The sequence below is a fragment of the Vombatus ursinus genome, unplaced genomic scaffold (assembly GCF_900497805.2).
Source record: "Vombatus ursinus unplaced genomic scaffold, bare-nosed wombat genome assembly UNPS02010548.1, whole genome shotgun sequence".
NCBI classification, from domain to species: Eukaryota; Metazoa; Chordata; class Mammalia; order Diprotodontia; family Vombatidae; genus Vombatus; species Vombatus ursinus.
This window is the reverse complement of record NW_020950326.1, coordinates 15,554,150-15,562,108: the sequence shown is the minus strand read 5'-3', so window position 1 is coordinate 15,562,108 and position 7,959 is coordinate 15,554,150. Positions and strand designations below refer to the sequence as shown.

At 43.9% G+C, this 7,959-nt stretch overlaps 1 protein-coding gene across 1 annotated transcript in view; it reads left to right on the top strand.

Annotated features, from left to right (window-relative positions):
• The first annotated feature begins 2,513 nt into the window (after positions 1-2,513).
• The window catches only part of MAP3K2 (mitogen-activated protein kinase kinase kinase 2), a 101,370-nt gene continuing 95,924 nt past the window's right edge, over positions 2,514-7,959 (top strand). The window contains exon 1 of the mRNA XM_027854764.1: positions 2,514-2,616. The gene's annotated coding sequence lies outside the window, so the exon portion shown is untranslated. The remainder of the gene's footprint in view (positions 2,617-7,959) is intronic.

The following is a 7,959-nucleotide window of genomic DNA, read 5'->3' as shown; positions in this document are numbered from 1 at the left end:
TACAATTGAATAGGAGGAAGGCACTGGGTTGGATTGCATTTGGGAAACTGCACAGTACTTTTGGTGATCCTAACCTGTTTCCTGCAACACAGCACTTAAACACAAACATTTTTCCAGTAATATCATGGTCACAAATCTTTGAACATTCCATCCCTGAGGAACTGAATGCGCTAAAATGAGATGGAAAGACTCTCCTCAATTCCCACTCAAACTTGCAGGTCAGGTTACTGCTTCCACAAGAGTTCTAGGGGGTCTAAGTGTTGGTAGTTTTTCTAATACTATGGCTCACAAGCTGCTGCAGATCCACTAACTATGCATTTGTTGTCGTTAGTGTTTGAGTCCTATCTGACCCTCCATGACCCCATTTAGGGTTTTCTTGGCAAAAATACTGGAGTGGTTTGCCATTTCCTTCTCCAGTTCATTTTACAAATGAGGAATTGAGGCAATAGGGTTAAGTGACTTGCCCAGGGTCACACAGCTAATAAATGTTTGAGGTCACATTTGAACTCAGATCCTCTGACTCCAGGCCCCTTATGCTATCCACTGACCCACCTAGCCGTCCACAACTGTGCTTTAGGAATTTGTTCTTAGGAGACTAAGAGGCAGTGTGCATAATGGTTAGAAGGCTGGCCTTGGAGTCAGGAAAATCGGGGTTCGAAGTTCTGCCTGTGACAAATACTGGCTGAATGATCCTGAACAAGTCTCTTTAGCTTTCAGTGCTTAAGCAGCTCTCTAAGACTGTGAAGTTTCAAAGTAGTTGTAGATCTGCATTGATAGAGGGAATTTCCTCATTAGGAATTTCCTATATCAATGAAACCTCAGATTGAGCCTCAGTCTCCTACTCCCACGTGTGTCAGGCACCTCACTAAGCACCTGCTCTCAAGGATGTTACATTCTAAGAAGGAAAGAGCCTAAGTTAACAATGTGCGGCAAACTGCCTATAAAAATATAGGTCATTAATAATCCATTATTAAAAATTATTAATCCTTCCTGCCATTTCCAAAATACCTTTAAAAAGTGTTAGCACTGAAGGCTCAAAGAAGGAGGCTAAATTAAAATTTCTTTTCCCCTCTCATTCGTGAACCCCCCAAGCTTCCTAGGTGGCAAGTCGAGAGGCCCTTGGACTGTTTGGGTCCTGGTTCTGCTGCTCCTGGATGTAGCGTCACTTCCCTTCTCCTGGCCTCAGTTTCCTCATCTGTAAAACGAGAGGTCTGGCTTTGATTTCTTTAAAGTCCCTCACAAAACTAACATCCTGTGCTTTTGATTCCCTCATTTCTCCCAGACGTTGCGAGGGACCCCATCCTGTCAAACAAAACATTACAAAATTAAAAAAAACAAAAACACTTCTGGTTTGACGTTCTTCTCGGCGGTCAATCATTCCGGCCTCTCCTGGGAGGGAAGTGGGGAAGGGATGGGGGTAATTATTAACTGAAGGGTTTCGGCGTCTGGAAGTCAGGAAGGCCGAGCTGGTTGGAGCTGGGACTCGAGACCCGGGAATCATGACCCCCGCGGGTGACCTGGCTCAGAACCAGCGCCGGGGATCGGGGGCGTAAAGAGGACGGGAGGCAAGGCAGGCTGGAGATCCCCTAGCCTGTGCCTTCACTGCGCAGGCGCGAATGGCCTTCTTCCCGTAACTGCAGTAGGCTTGCGCAGCCACAGGGGCGCTCCAGAGCCAACGAGCGCGCGCCCGGCGTTTCCTTCGCCTCCTCCCCTTTCCTCTCTCCCTGCACTCAGTTCCCTCTCGCCCGCATCCCCCCAGCCCAAAGGTTGAGCGCGTGTGCACGCGCGCGAGCCCAAGACGGCGCGGCGCGGCGCGCACGCGGGGAAGGGACGATGGAGCCCGGGCTGGTGACGCCTCCCGCGCGCGATGCTCTACGTCACGGGTGCGTGTGTAGTGGCGGCAGGGCTGCCGTCGGCGACGGCGGCTTAGGCGAGCGGCTTGGCTGCTGGGGCCGGCGGGGGTGGGGTGGCTGGGCTTGGCAGCCGCTGGAGTAGACGACGACGGAGAAGACGACTCCGACTCCTCCTCTCTCCTCGCCTCCTCCCTCCCTTCCCACCGGTGAGAAGCTTCGGCCGCCGCCGCCAGCCCCAGCCGCTCGGTCACTGCTGGGGCCTCGGGGAGCGCCAGGCCTTGGAGCTTCCCCTTTTTTCGCTGCCCCGCAGGCAGCCAGGCCCCCGCCGGCCGCAGCCGGCCTCCGCAGGAGGGGGACGGCGGGCTGCCCTTTCCTCGCCGCCGCCGGCGGGAGTTCCATGTGAGAGACGGGCCTGGCCCTCGCCGGCCGCCCGCTGCGTGACCGACTCGTTTCTCCGACCCGGACCGGCCTCCTCGTCTCCTCCCCTCCTCTCTCGGGGGTCCCTCCGCTGTCACCCGCGCCCGGGTCCGCGCTCCCTTCCCTCCCCCCCAGCCCCCGGGGGGGAGCGGTGACAGGCCGTGAAGGGGGAGGGGGGTGGGCCGAAGGTGGGGGCGCCCCCCAGCCCAGCCCCCTCGGAGGATCGCGGAGGCCCCCCTGGGGCCGTGGAGCACCAGGAAAGGCCTCCCCAGGTTCGACCTAGCCAGGCACTGACGTCCCGGTGTGGCGGTGACGGCCCCCCGCCCCCTGCAGTCCTTGGAGCCAGGTACGTGTGTGCGCGCGCGTGCATGCGTGTGTGTGTGTGTGTGTATGTGTGTGTGTGTGCCGTGGTGGTGATTTCAATGCAAGGGTGAAGGGTTGGGCTTGAAGGGGGGGGAGCATACATGTGGCAGCTGGGCCGCTGCCTGGAGGAAGATGGAGGTACGGAGTGTTGGGGTCACTGGAGAGCAGGGATGGAGCTCCAGGAAGGCCTCGGCATCATGAAGACCTGTCGGGTGTCGGGGGTGCTGCCCGCAAACGCGCTGTTGTCAACTCTCGGGGCTGTCACTCGCTGGAATAAGCACAGCGCCTATTGGTAGCAGTTATGGGCCTGTGGATCACTAACTAGGTTCTGGGTTTTACACTGATTCGGTCCTGTTAGGAAGACAGGCTTTAAGAATGCAGGGTGGACCTCTTGAGCTTGTTAATTTTGTATGGTGGGCCCACTTTTTAGAAAAATGTGTTGACGGGGTGGGGGGAATTGTGGAAATGAGGAATCTGCAACAGTTTTAGAAGACTGTGGTTAGGAACAGTATCTGGGAGAGTTAGAAGCATTTCACGGCCCCAAAAGTGCTTGTCTAAAAAGTATCACGTTTCTTTAGTATCCCTCAATTTAAAGTTTATTTCCATTGTATTCTTAAGGAAGTATTTACAGGCATCTTGCAACTGTATCTAGATTTTGCTAGGGATGCGTGTGTTGAAGAAGGTGTGAGCTAAATAAACACAGTTCCTCTCTGGGCTGGGTACTAAGTACAAACAATTATTGTACTCTTCTGGCCTCCAGCTTTTTCCATGAGTTTCTCTGTTTAGTCAAGGAAATATTTTTTTTAACTTTTGATTTTCATAATTTTTAAAGGTGTTTTTTTCCAGTTGCCTTTTTGTTGTTAGGGTTTTTTTGGGGAAAATGCCTGTTTACTCTTTTATAATATATAGAAATGTAAAATACTATTGTATTCATTCTGCAGTTGGCTTTTGATGCATGCAAGAGACTAAAAGTTGGGTGTTTTACTTGAGATTTCCTGCTTGATAAATTTGTTGTTAGATATGTGGCAGTGGCCACACACTTAACTAATTTCCAAGTCTTATGTCTTTTTGTCTCATGCATTGTTTCTGAATTATTTGAACACTTAATTTAGAAAATCATAGAAAGTTACCTCCTATCAGTTTTGTGTAATTGAATTTTCATTCCTTTGCAGTGAGGGATGAATGTATACTGTGTATGCTAACTTAAAGATCCATTTCATTACTTTTTTCAGAAAGTTATTTAAGTAAGGGACCAAAGATACTTAACAAAATAAATGATTTTTTAAAACTCTTGTATTAAATTTGGTGTACACAGTTATTTCATTCCACTTGCTTAGGAAAAATACAAAGTAATAGTATTTGTGAAATTAGTTTTTCATGGCTGCAATATTTTTTAACATTAGTAAGTGCCTACAACTATGCTAAGAGCCTTTTTTTTGCAGGGGGGGGTTAGGCAATGGGGATTAAGTGACTTGCCCAGGGTCACACAGCTAGTAAGTGTTATGTGTATGAGGCCAGATTTGAACTCGGGTCCTCCTGAATCCAGGGCCAGTGCTCTATCCACTGTGCCACGTAGCTGCCCCCTGCTAAGAGCTTTAATATGATATCTGACAAATTGAAGAAAAAGATTATAGAATTAAAGGAATTTTGAAATGATTCACAGATTGATTTGTTCTTTCTAAAAGTGTGAATTCATTTGGCTGAATCATATAGACATTGGTGGAATGATTATATAGTTATGATCTATGTAGAGGTTTGTCCTGAAATAAACATCTTCTAATAGATCTAACTTATTTTGGGGGGAAACTTTATAAACTTTTAAGAAAACATCTGGTCTTGTATTTTAAGAAAACATCTTGTATTTACTCATCATATTATCCTGTCATATTCTCCTTATTTTTCAAGGGGAGATAGCTATTATATGTTAGATACAGGCATGCCTTGCTTTATGCAAGCATATATACATATAGCATATAAATCTAAATTTACACAAAGTTCAGTTAATCCACAAATGTCATTATTTACTTTACAAAAAAGATTAATGATAAAGCAAGTTCTCTTAGTGCATTTAAAATATCTGACTGAGGGGGAAGACATGCAATTTTTTTTTAAAGAACACATGACTAATGTAAAGCAAGATAGTTGTGTATGAGTTGCATTTACCAAAAAAGAAAAAAAAAAGCCAAATAGCCCTTTCTTTTATTGTCTAAGAAGATGTTAAATATTTACTACAAAATGAATCATTTGATCTTGGGTGTTCTCTGAACTCAGTTGGGACATATATTGCCTCTGTTACTCATAGCAATTAATTATATATTGCTTTTTAACATCTATTGTTACTTAACTCTTAAGTTGTTTAATGCTTGTGTATATAACTTATCTCCCCAACTGGAGAGAGCAAGGGAAAGGTCTTATACCTTTTTGTGTCCCACACAGTGTCTGGTAATTACTCAGATTTTATTAATAATTTTCAATAAAACAAATCTTATTTTCTTTTAAGTTATAATTGTAAAATTAGAGATGTGTTCTAATGGAAGAATTTGTGAGTACAATGATTAGCAACATGGTTGTATGTGTTCCTTGAAGCAAGTGTAAGGATGATGTTGAAACCACCCCATTTGGCTCTGGTGCCTTGATTAGATGAGAATACTTTTTGGTTGAATTATTATATTCATAACTGAGTGAACAGGACCAGTGCACCATCTTTAATTGTTCAGAGCTACTGTGTGAAAGACTGGAGCATGGCCTAAACGATTTGTATGAAAGAGAGAAACTATCTCAGAATTAAGGGGGAAAAAAGAGATACCGAGCTCTGGTTTGAGAGCTTAGAGCAAACATGGAGCAAAGGGAGCTGTGTCAGAGAAGTGAGATATCTAGGAGAGTCTTTGACTGTGTGGGTCTCCCAGAGAGGAGGACCCAGTCTGAGGGAAGTCCTAAGAAAAGACAAGCTTTTTTCGCTAACCTCCAGTCTAGATGCTTGTCCACAGATACTGTAATATAATCTGTTTTGTTGCACAAATGTTTCCTGAAAACTGAATTTTGCTTCTACTAGAAAGACAAGGAATAACTGGAGACAGATATAAATGTAAGATTAGATAGAGAGCTTTGCTAGGTTTTAGTAATTTTCCTAATTGGGTGCTTGGAGCAATTGTTACTGAATTCAGAACTTTTCATCTAAAATAAACTCCCTAAGTCAGGAGAATCTGAATTTGAATCCAGTCTCAGACACTTACTAGCTGTGTGACCCTGAGCAAGTCACAATTCCAGTTGCCTCCATATATATATATATATATATATACTTGCTAGAACTGAAAAAGAAGGGAACCAAGTGGACTTTAGGAATCATTGTATTGCCCTTAGGCTTATAATGAGCTAATGATTTTTAACAGGGTATTTATAGGGGTTGCCTTGAGTGATCTTAGAAAGCTGCTGAAATATTTCCTATTTTGTTAACCAACATTGCATTATCTTCTTGGGTAAGAAGTATTAGAACCTCTGTCAATTATTTAACTACAGTATTAGAAACAATAAACATTGATAAATAAGTGAATAATCTCTACTGAGATGCAAATTAAAGAACTAGACATCTGAAAAAAAATTTTTTGTAAGACTTTTCCAGTTAGTGTACTCAGCTAAATAAATATCTGGGGTAATGATATGAGCCAAGAATGCTTCCTCTACCCCAAAAAGAACAACAAAACTGCCCTTCTTTTTCTTAGAATCCTATTTAACTTTTTAAGATTCTACAACCTTCTCCAAGAAGCTCTGCTTGACATAACTCCACCTCACCCCAAGTTCAGTTCATTTAACAATTTATTAATCACCTTCTTTGAAAAACAAAATAGTACCTTCCCTCAAGAAACATATTTGTTGGGGGGGAAACATGTCCATAGATAAGTAAATACCAAATATATAAAATAATTTTGGTGGACACTAATAAATGGGAGGGTCAGGAGAGGCCTTGTGTAGGAGGAGACACCTGAGCTTTGAAAGAAGTGAGGGATTTTAAAAGGAGAGTTGAAGACAAAAAGCATTCTAGCCATGGGAAGACAGCTTGTGCAGAGACACAAAGATGGGAGGTGAAATATTGTCTTGGTGAAATAGTAAGTAGGCCAGTTTTCTGGAATACAGTCATCCAGGGATGGGGAACCTTTGGCCTTGAGGACCTAGAGGGTCACATGTGGCCTAGAGCCTGCAGGTTCCCTACCCCTGGAGAGTTTATAAATAGGAGTAATGTGAAATCATTCTGGAAAGAAAGGTTGGAGGCAGATCATGAAGAGTTTTGAATGCCAAATAAAAACTTTGTTTTTTAGCCTAGAGTCACTTAAACATTTTGAGCACGGGAATGCCATGGTCAGACCTGTGCTTTAAGAATACCAGTTTGGCAACTGTGAAGAAAATGTATTGGAGAGGGTAGAGGATGGAGACAGTTGGCTAGAGTTGATAAGGACCTGAATCATGGTGATGGGAATCTGAATAGAGACAACTGGACGGACATGAAAGATGTGGAAATAGAATCATGCAACATAGCAACTGATTGGATATGGGAAGGGAAGAGTTGAGGATAATTCTGACATTGGGAAACTGGGCAACTGGAAGTATGATGGTGCCCTCAACAGAAATAAAGAAGTTAAGAAAAAGTTTGGTTTTAGAGGAAAGATAATGATTTGCATTTTGGACTTGATGAGTTTGAGAGCTAAGTGGATCTATTTAGCAATCATTTGATGGTAGAGGATTGGAGTCCAGGAAAAACTAGGGATGGATTTGTAGATCTTACAGTTATTTCATAGAGACAAACTGAATCCCTAAGAGATGATAAGATCATCAAGAGAGAGAGTACGGAAGAGGAGGAGGACCCTGTGCAAGAGTCTTAAGTGATACCCATAAGGGTGCAAGAGGAACATAGTAGATGATGTTCCAGCAAATGGGGACTGAGATGGGTTGGTCAGACTAAGAGATAGGAAAACCAGGTGGGAGCTTTGTTATGAAAGGTTAGAAATTATCCAAGAAGAAGGAATAGTCAGCAGTGTCAAAAGGTACAATAAAGTCAAGATGAATTAGGACTAAAAAAAGGACATTTTATTTAGTGGTTAAGATATCATTTGCAACCTTGGAGAGAGCAGTTTGAAGAGAGTGATGAAATCAGAAGCTAGTTTTCAGGTAGTTGAAAAAGAGTGTGTTATGAGGCAGCTGGTGGCACAGTAGATAAAGGGCTGGGCCTGAAGTCAGGAAGAGCTCAGTTTAAATAGTGCCTCAGATACTTTAATCTAGCTGTGTGACCTTGGGCAAGTCATTTAACCTCTATTTGCCTCAGTTTCCTCATCTG